Source organism: Haliotis asinina, chromosome 14, assembly GCF_037392515.1.
Source record: "Haliotis asinina isolate JCU_RB_2024 chromosome 14, JCU_Hal_asi_v2, whole genome shotgun sequence".
Classification (NCBI taxonomy): domain Eukaryota; kingdom Metazoa; phylum Mollusca; class Gastropoda; order Lepetellida; family Haliotidae; genus Haliotis; species Haliotis asinina.
In genome coordinates this window covers 6341541-6351538 of record NC_090293.1, presented here as the reverse complement: position 1 = coordinate 6351538, position 9998 = coordinate 6341541, and the positions used below count along the sequence as shown (strand labels likewise).

Here is a 9998-nt window from a genome sequence, read left to right as displayed (position 1 = left end):
ATCACGTCTTGATCTGATTATGCGTTTATCCAGTTTTATTCTCGCCACTTGTTATTAGCAATTAGCAATTTGTATATATCCACACTGCTATATCTGTTGATAACCGTCTCAACCGACGTGTACTACTACTACTACTACTACTACTACTACTACTACTACTACTACTACTACTACTACTACTACTACTACTAAGTGTTGCGATTGGTGGAACAGTCTATCTGCCTGGTGGATGGTAGAGAGCTAGTAATTAAAAACCACTCGATTGGAACAGGTACAGGTTGTGTATTGGATGCGTAGTCAAACTGGGAGTAGTCAAAATGGAAATGAATCTTTTTCACCATTTAGTTCAACGTTCGGTGTTGGACTGTCCCAGTGTCAAGTGGGTTGTGTTGGTGGGGGGTCTCCTGGTAAACGCAGTACCTCGTCACGCCGAATAGCCAGGTTCGACTCCATGTTACGTACAATGTGTGTATCGCTAAAGGCGACTTAAAACTATACTGACCCTCTCACCAAGTGCCATAAATCGTGAGCAGGACAAAGGCCACCCGTACAATAGTCACTTGGACAAATACCACCAGGACAAAAACCACTTGGATAAAAGTCACTCGTACAGAAGTCACCCGGACTACAGGCACCTGGACAAGAGTCACCCGGACAAACGCCATCCTGACCAAAAAAAACACCCGGACACAAGCCACCAAGTTATTTTACCGCGACAAAGAGGACAAGTACTACCTTTACTGACTTTAATGAAATTTTGGATTTCAATTTGGTAAAGTGTTTACATTTTTTTAAACCGTGTTTTGTTAAAAACGTTTGACTTTGATACATGATCCTAGTTTCTTTAAAACAACGTTCACTTGAGAAAAGGGTTGAGTTTGATGTAAAAACTTGGATTTCATGGTATTGTTGGCTTTGTAAAAAATATTTATGTAAATGGATGTAAGATCTGATTTAAGGAATAGTTTGACCTTGGCGAGAAGTCTTTTAGCATTCTTTTGAAGGTATGGCTAACTAAGTAACTGTGTCTTGGCGAGAGTTGTGACATCTCTGTACTTTAAACCCACATCGTTAACCTCGTACATCGTGTTTGTGGAGTACGAGATGTAAAGAAAGTCCTTCACGCATGTCGTGCTTTAAGAATATATTGTTTGTTGAGCCTGACTGGATTGTAGATGGTCAACTATGCCCTGAATTGAGCTGACATGTGGCTCGTATCCGTGCTAAATTAAAACGGTAATTAACATGCCTTTGTAGCACAAGAAATGTTGTGATGGGTTACAACTATGAAAGATTACGAGCGTATCACTTCAAAATGTTTGGTGTCTAATGCCAAGCCGATTTGTATTACTAAGTGTCACGTGTTTGACTCACGTGTGAGTTATGCAGGAAACAGTTTGCATAGCATTGTATCAGGTGACATTTCATGATATACTAAGTCATAAACCTGTAATCATTTGACAAACATGGAAAAAGTGTTTTCTACAGCTGTCAGTTTGGATTTTATTCCAGAGTGAAATTATGGAAATATTTTAAAATGCTATTACTTAACTCCGTATGAATGGCATGTGTGAAATTCTATCATGTAATAGTATGTTTAAGAATTATAATGAGATTATTTTTTTAAATCTTTGTGTTTGTGTTTTTCGTACTATTTGATGGCGGATTTGGAAAATAAAATATATCGAGTAGAGCGTAGAGTTCACAGATCGTAAGAACATGGATGCTCATAGATATATTGCATGGTATGGAAAGGTAGCTAAACCTTTTTGTCTGAGGAAGTAATCCATGTTTTACATTTTTCCCAGTGATGAATGGACACGAAAAAATCACATAAAATGTGGTTTTCTCAGTTTATTTCTGTGATATGTAAAAGACATGCAAAAAGAACTATAAAAATGATGACAGGTTGATGAAGGAGCGTATCTTGAGTAATTTCTCATATTAAATATCTGCAGTGTAAATGGTGTCTCGTTTATTACCCTGCAGCGAGTGAGCGGTTTATTGCACTGAATTATTAATACTCTTCTCGTGTAGTTAACGCCATTTTGTCTTGCACCTAAACAACACGAGAACACTATGGAAAAAGAATAGTTTGGATTTAATTTCTGAACAAACTTTATGGCAATACAGTTCAGGCAATGTAACAAACTGAGCGTGCTTTCACAATCTTTTCAGCGATGTTATAGCACGTAATCTCGCCTCTTTCTGTCGGACACGTTCCAGTTGCATATGTTCCATGGTACGAGAGTAGCAGATCTGTTAATCAACAGCCACTTTTATCACGAGTAGAGGGGCAGTGTCCAACTTCCGTAAGTGAATACTAAACGATCATTGTTCTTGACAGGAGGGTTCCATAGACTAATACGCATGGTGATTAGTAAGTGATGGCTTCATGGTATCATCCAAAGCTTGTTATTATACTTTAGTCAGAGACATTACGGAGACCCTAGAGATGAAAGCTGCGGAATTCAATTGGTACATATCACGTGACTGTCCGTTCACTTTCGTCCAATCCCTGCAACGCTTAATTTGTCCTGTCGCTTTTCCTTTGCAAGAACTCTTGTCCAGACTGCCATCAGTTCATTGTAACATTCATACTCGGAGATATCCGGGGGACAGTTCATACCGTTCAGATTATTCCTGCCTTGCCGGGTACTGATCGTCACACCTGCAATACAAAGTTTCTAACATAGCAAATAAGCTTCAGTTATGAGTCAAGTTATCAAAGCTGGTGTAATCAGTGGCAGAGAACTAAACTTGTAAACACGGAACACATGCACCGATATATAGTCCCTGTGAAAACCTGAGTACTTACTCCGATATATAGTTCCTGTGAAAACCTGAGTACTTACTCCGATATGTAGTTCCTGTACTTACTCCGATATATACTTCCTGTGAAAACCTGAGTACTTACTCCGATATATAGTCCCTGTGAAAACCTGAGTACTTACTCCGATATATACTTCCTGTGAAAACCTGAGTACTTTCTCCGATATATACTTCCTGTGAAAACCTGAGTACTTACTCCGATATGTAGTTCCTGTACTTACTCCGATATATACTTCCTGTGAAAACCTGAGTACTTACTCCGATATATAGTCCCTGTGAAAACCTGAGTACTTACTCCGATATATACTTCCTGTGAAAACCTGAGTACTTACTCCGATATATAGTCCCTGTGAAAACCTGAGTACTTACTCCGATATATACTTCCTGTGAAAACCTGAGTACTTACTCCGATATATACTTCCTGTGAAAACCTGAGTACTTACTCCGATATATAGTCCCTGTGAAAACCTGAATACTTACTCCGATATATAGTTCCTGTGAAAACCTGAGTACTTACTCCGATATATAGTCCCTGTGAAAACCTGAGTACTTACTCCGATATATAGTCCCTGTGAAAACCTGAGTACTTACTCCGATATATAGTCCCTGTGAAAACCTGAGTACTTACTCCGATATATAGTCCCTGTGAAAACCTGAGTACTTACTCCGATATATACTTCCTGTGAAAACCTGAGTACTTACTCCGATATATACTTCCTGTGAAAACCTGAGTACTTACTCCGATATATAGTCCCTGTGAAAACCTGAATACTTACTCCGATATATAGTTCCTGTGAAAACCTGAGTACTTACTCCGATATGTAGTTCCTGTGAAAACCTGAGTACTTACTCTGATATGTAGTTCCTGTACTGACTCCGATATATACTTCCTGTGAAAACCTGAGTACTTACTCCGATATATAGTCCCTGTGAAAACCTGAGTACTTACTCCGATATATACTTCCTGTGAAAACCTGAGTACTTACTCCGATATATACTTCCTGTGAAAACCTGAGTACTTACTCCGATATATACTTCCTGTGAAAACCTGAGTACTTACTCCGATATATAGTCCCTGTGAAAACCTGAATACTTACTCCGATATATAGTTCCTGTGAAAACCTGAGTACTTACTCCGATATGTAGTTCCTGTACTTACTCCGATATATACTTCCTGTGAAAACCTGAGTACTTACTCCGATATATAGTCCCTGTGAAAACCTGAGTACTTACTCCGATATATACTTCCTGTGAAAACCTGAGTACTTACTCCGATATATACTTCCTGTGAAAACCTGAGTACTTACTCCGATATATAGTCCCTGTGAAAACCTGAATACTTACTCCGATATATAGTTCCTGTGAAAACCTGAGTACTTACTCCGATATATAGTCCCTGTGAAAACCTGAGTACTTACTCCGATATATAGTCCCTGTGAAAACCTGAGTACTTACTCCGATATATAGTTCCTGTGAAAACCTGAGTACTTACTCCGATATATAGTCCCTGTGAAAACCTGAGTACTTACTCCGATATATAGTCCCTGTGCAAATCTGAATACTTACTCCGATATATAGTTCCTGTGAAAACCTGAGTACTTACTCCGATATATAGTTCCTGTACTTACTCCGATATATAGTTCCTGTGAAAACCTGAGTACTTACTCCGATATATAGTCCCTGTGAAAACCTGAGTACTTACTCCGATATATAGTCCCTGTGAAAACCTGAGTACTTACTCCGATATATAGTTCCTGTGAAAACCTGAGTACTTACTCCGATATATAGTTCCTGTACTTACTCCGATGTATAGTCCCTGTGAAAACCTGAGTTCATGCTCTGATATCATCATCCATTTGAAAACCTGAGGCCAGACGTTTTTGTAAGGGTATTGACAATTTGTGTGACTATTTCTGTTTGAAAATGTGCACATGTTCCGTAGCTTGGTTCCTCACTTTTCATTTTCATTGGCAGACCTAAATTTAACCACGGTTATTAAATAAACTGCAAGAATACAGAGTTAGTTGTTTCATTAAGTTTGAAAACCGAAACGTATTTGCAACTTTTACGTTGATTAGAAAAGACAAGATAACAATGATAAACGGCAGTTCAGCAATCTGTAGACTGTAATAATTGCTTTCATGCTACGAATGTAAACATCCTCTTCAGTCGGAACGGAAATACAAATTATGTCTTAAGAATAGAACTGATAACAAAGAATTCATCCACTACTTAGGCTGGTAATTTAGGCAAACGTTATTACAACTTGAATCCTATTAAACAGAACTGAAATAAGCTGAAAATGATTACCTGTAAATGGAAATGTACAAATTCTAGACAACATTTACATTTTGTGAATATGAAACCTTACATTTGTGTGACAGTCTTTCTGCAAATATAAATGTCTAAAACAGACTTTTCTTTACATTTTCTTTCCTAAACGTTCAGCGTTTTGACATTACAAAACTTTGTTTCATTGGGGTATGTTTCAGTACTCAGCTTTTCCCCTGCTGACTGAGCGGCTAGAGATTGATAGTGTGAGCAGAGTTCGATAACACACCTTCAATGAAATCACTGAGTCTCCTGGTGTTAAAACGTTCGTTCGCCAAGTCGGGTTCGGATTCTAATGTGTCTACAAAGTGTGAGACCCATTTCAGATGTTCAAGGCCAGTTATGGCTGAAATATTGCTAAAGCTATGCTCACTCCAAGTCACATTCTCATTTGTAGGAATACGTCTGATTTTAAAATGTTTTGGCATTTTCCTGAATTATTCAAATCCTTGCGTCAAAACTTGATCTTATCGTTCCTTGTCGTTCCAATGCTTATTATGAAAAGAACACAAAAATATAGTCAATGAAATGTATCAAAACGTAGATCAAAGTAAAGGAAGAGTCTAATAATTACCTCGTTTGGCGTCTACTGAAGTTCTTTCTATCCAACATTAATCAGCAGTACTTTGATAAAGAATATTGCACCTAAAACCATCCTCATTTCACTTTTAACATTTAGGTGAGACAATAACAATTCTGTGAAATTTCAGCGAAAGGAAATTCGCCCACAAGATGGGCGGACATACTAGTATCACGTTAATCTGGAAACAAAGCTTTACGGGCGATTAAGGTTCGTAGCGTCCGGTCCTAGATAACCAGACGTTAATAAAGTTTAATTTATTGTTATTTTTTTATATTAATACAGTTAATCAACTCGGACCCTTGCCCGTACGTGACGTATGTTTTTGAAGTAAACTATACCAACAATTTTCGTTTGGTGAAAGAGGCGACGAGAAGCGATTGTCGACTTAACTGAAAGCGGCGGACGATTGTCATTATGTTAACCATTGGTACTAGCAGTCAAAACATCGAATAGTGTTGACTGTGACCTGTCGACAACTATACCTTCCAGCCGGGCTGCTGTTCAGGTGAACAATCTTATAGATGTAAAGACCTGACGGATAAAACGAACTGATTGTTTGTTCCAGCCTCTTGCTGTGTATTATAGTCGAAATACGTGTAAGTAAATGCTTTGAAAAACAGCTGCAAGTGATTCCAATAGTTTGGCAACATTCCAGCTATATGACGGCGGTATGTAAATAATTTAGTCTGGACCAGACAATCCAGTGATCAACAGCATGAAGACCGATCTGCGCAGCTGTGAACCGATGGCATGCGTCAACCAAGTCAGCGAACCTGACCACCCGATCCCATTAGTCTTCTCTTACGACAAGCATGGGTTAATGAAGATCAGTCGTAACTTGGATCTTCACAAATGGACATTAAAGTCTTGTTGTAGTACAGTGAAGCAGATATCATCACTGTTTGACTCCTAAACACACACACTCATCGATTATCGTACATGATGTGACTTTTGTTGCTCTTATTCTACGATATCCCCCTGTGATAGCATTTTTTAATCCTGATTGAGGTATAGAAAAGGTTTGAAGTCTACCGTCTCCGTCGATCAAGGCGCATGTTCATGCATAAAAATGAAAATAGAATGAAGTGAATGTAAGCCATACAATTAAACAAACTTTGATGATAGATGTTACGCATTTTTTGCAGTGATGTAGTCATTGTGTTTTTAATCTCAGCATGTGCACTATAGAGGTGAAACGGTACCCTGTTACTATGGTACGGAACGACTTGCGTCACAAGGTTCTCGGTTCGGCCGTTTTGGTTCGGTGTTTGGCACATGATCATAATGCATAAACTGACAACAGCTATTACGGACAAAATTATTTGACAAAATGGTTCGATCTCTAAACATTTTTTAATTCTAAAAATTCAAAATACCGCGGTGCAACGAATACCGCGGTATACCTTTTCACCCCTAGGAACAATGGAATGGAACGTTCCTCAATCTAGCACCGGAAGCCGTGTTTGTGTTATTTTTTATATACGTTTAAAAATTAAGTCAAGACGATACTGACCTCAAGGAAGTGTCATATCTAAGCAATGAAATACAAAACGTAAAAAAATAGACTGCACTGAGCGTGAATAGAGGTAAGCATGACGTAAGTGGAAGACTGGTCGCGTAGGTTGGCATGGAATAAATCATAAATAAATCTTCCGTACGTAAACAGATGAAGCTACTGTCACAAGTAAGAGAGTGTTACGGAGCAATAAAGGATGACATTCCACAGCCGTGGGATATGAGCATGACAGATGAACCTGTGACAAGTAGGAGGTTTAAAATTAAAATGAGAATGAAACTCCAGGAGCGTGATAAATAGGGATATGAATAAAAGGGTGGCATAAATGAACGCAAGAATTAATTCTGCATAGTGGGTGGAGCAAACGTTGACGGGAAATGTATGATTTATAGAATGAGCACACGAATGATTCACTCATTGCAACGTTATGACAGGGGTATGACAAATGGCTGTGTTATAAATCACACGCTTAAATGAATTAGGGACCGAGTCATCCTTAAGCAACAAAACAAGGCCTACCACCTATTGTAGAATATCTAAGATGGTATTGGAGTGCACGGCAGCATGCTTATGAGGTGATAAAATACATTTATGTGCTCTGCTTACCTCTCCCTGTTTCTGGCTCGTCTCGGAAGTAAGGGAACCAGTCAGGCCTTAGAATTGCAGCAGATGTCACGTGATACGTCAAAAACACAAGTAAAAGGATGACGGTGTGGTTGGTGGCCATTATAAGGTTGGTGTTTAATGCACACACTGAAGTCTGAAACGAAAGTAAACTGATTAGCCGATTAGTTAGAGCGATGTCCCCTCTGGGATCAAGAATCACTTCAAAGGGGATGCATTCTCGCAAAGGAGCATATTTTCAAAATTTCAATAAAGCATATTTTATTCAATAAATCAATAGCGATTGGTGAACAAGCTGTAACAGATTATATCATTTTCGCTCCCATACAACATATTTACACAATTTTCAATACAGAACATGATATATATAACCATGCAAGTTAACAACTCCGTGTTAAAACCGAAGTATGGGGAAATTAATTTGATGAGATAGAAATTTGTATTTTGTTTTTATAAATCTATCAGATTAGCACACGCATGAGTAATTGATCAGATATGGTGTATGGTGTGGTGTATCTGAAGTGTTAATGTAAACAAGGAACACGTGGAGATGAATTTGGTCCATAAGTTTTCTTTTAACAATTCAAGTTAAATTTTGAAACGTTTTTGTTTTGTGATGATATTGACGAATGATTTCAGAATTTTAAGAAGTAGTCAAGTATCCGTTTCCATTCCTATTGGTGTCGCAGTCGCAAGTAGCAGACAGGCGTTTAGAAATACATGCTACTGCTTATCTGTGTATGCTTTACAGGGCGTGAGGAGCATAAAACGTGTTCGGTGTGATGTCCTCAGGTCCGGTATATGTGCAGTGTACAATGTCAGCGTTGAAGTCACTATAACCAGCCTGAGACGGCAGTGTGGAAGCACTCATCTTTCGTAGGAGTGGAAAGCATAATAAAAACCACATTTATGAATATCAATTTCTTTATTGCGGATAACACAACGTTTCGGAGCCTAAGCTTGCTCCTTAGTCTAAAGTATTATTTCTTTAAACAAGCTGCCTACCTGCATTAATTTGTTTCCTGCGAAGCAGAAAGTATTACAAGAAAACAGCTGGAACAAGTATGATCTATGTAATCAACAATGGAATTGCCTGTCATGCCTGTTTCATCGGACACAAAACAGACGCATGAAGGACCGTTAAATGCACCCACAGCGAGCAGTGAATCTCTGCACTCAACTTCTAAATGCCACACAAAGATTTAGTCACATTTCGTCGGGCACACCCGTTGCTATATAATAAACAGGCATAAACTCCAGACAGACCGACGGACAAACACACAGACAATATTTATTTAAGGGCCACAGTCTGTAAAGAGCATAATATTTTACATATATCCTGCCTTGACGGGTTTATGCAACGCTTTTGTCTGTACTTAATTAAAATAAGGTCAAATAAAAATATACTACCCATCAAAAGTTTAGACTCTCTTAAGGCACTGTCTGTCTGTATGTCTGTCTGTCTGTCTGTCTGTATGTATGTATGTATGTATGTATGTATGTATGTATGTATGTATGTATGTATGTATGTATGTATGTCTATATGTCTGCCTGTGGTTACATCGAAGATGAACTTCTCCACTAACGTAAGGAAACCAACTGCAGACCTTATGCAGATGAATTGCACGAGGATCGTACATCAAATTGCTGAAAAGCATGTGTAAATTCGCCAATTTTTATCGAGTTTCGAAATTTCCTGGGCGAATGACATCAATTACGACTTTGTTTTACACTACATCAGTTCATGTAAAATAGTACCTTAAACATTATGGAATACTTAGCAAAATCTACCGGTACAAATGTCTCTTCTTTTAAACATTTTATGAACAGAAATTGATAAAATAAATGCAATATATTGTCCTGATGACATAGAAGCAACTGCAAGTTGTAAGCCATTTTGAAAATCAGAAATAATGGTGCTACTAAGTTTTAATTGATTAAGCAGACGCTGGTACATCGGTGGGGCTTTAGACTCACAGCAAATAGAAAACTACGAAAGACCAAACAAATGTTCGACTGTCAGTACAACAGCACTAGTTGCTGAATAAATATATGAACTTACCACAAGATGGACTCGCTGACACAATAATAATCCTAACAACTCATTCTATT

At 38.2% G+C, this 9998-nt stretch overlaps 1 long non-coding RNA gene across 1 annotated transcript; it reads right to left on the bottom strand.

Moving 5' to 3' along the window:
- Positions 1 to 2084: 2084 nt before the first annotated feature.
- Positions 2085 to 7909, bottom strand: LOC137261921 (uncharacterized). The gene is made up of 2 exons (XR_010954880.1): positions 7869 to 7909; positions 2085 to 2671 (listed from the first exon to the last, which is right to left on the bottom strand). It is a non-coding gene; the product is annotated as an uncharacterized lncRNA (long non-coding RNA).
- Between the last annotated feature and the right edge of the window lie 2089 nt (positions 7910 to 9998).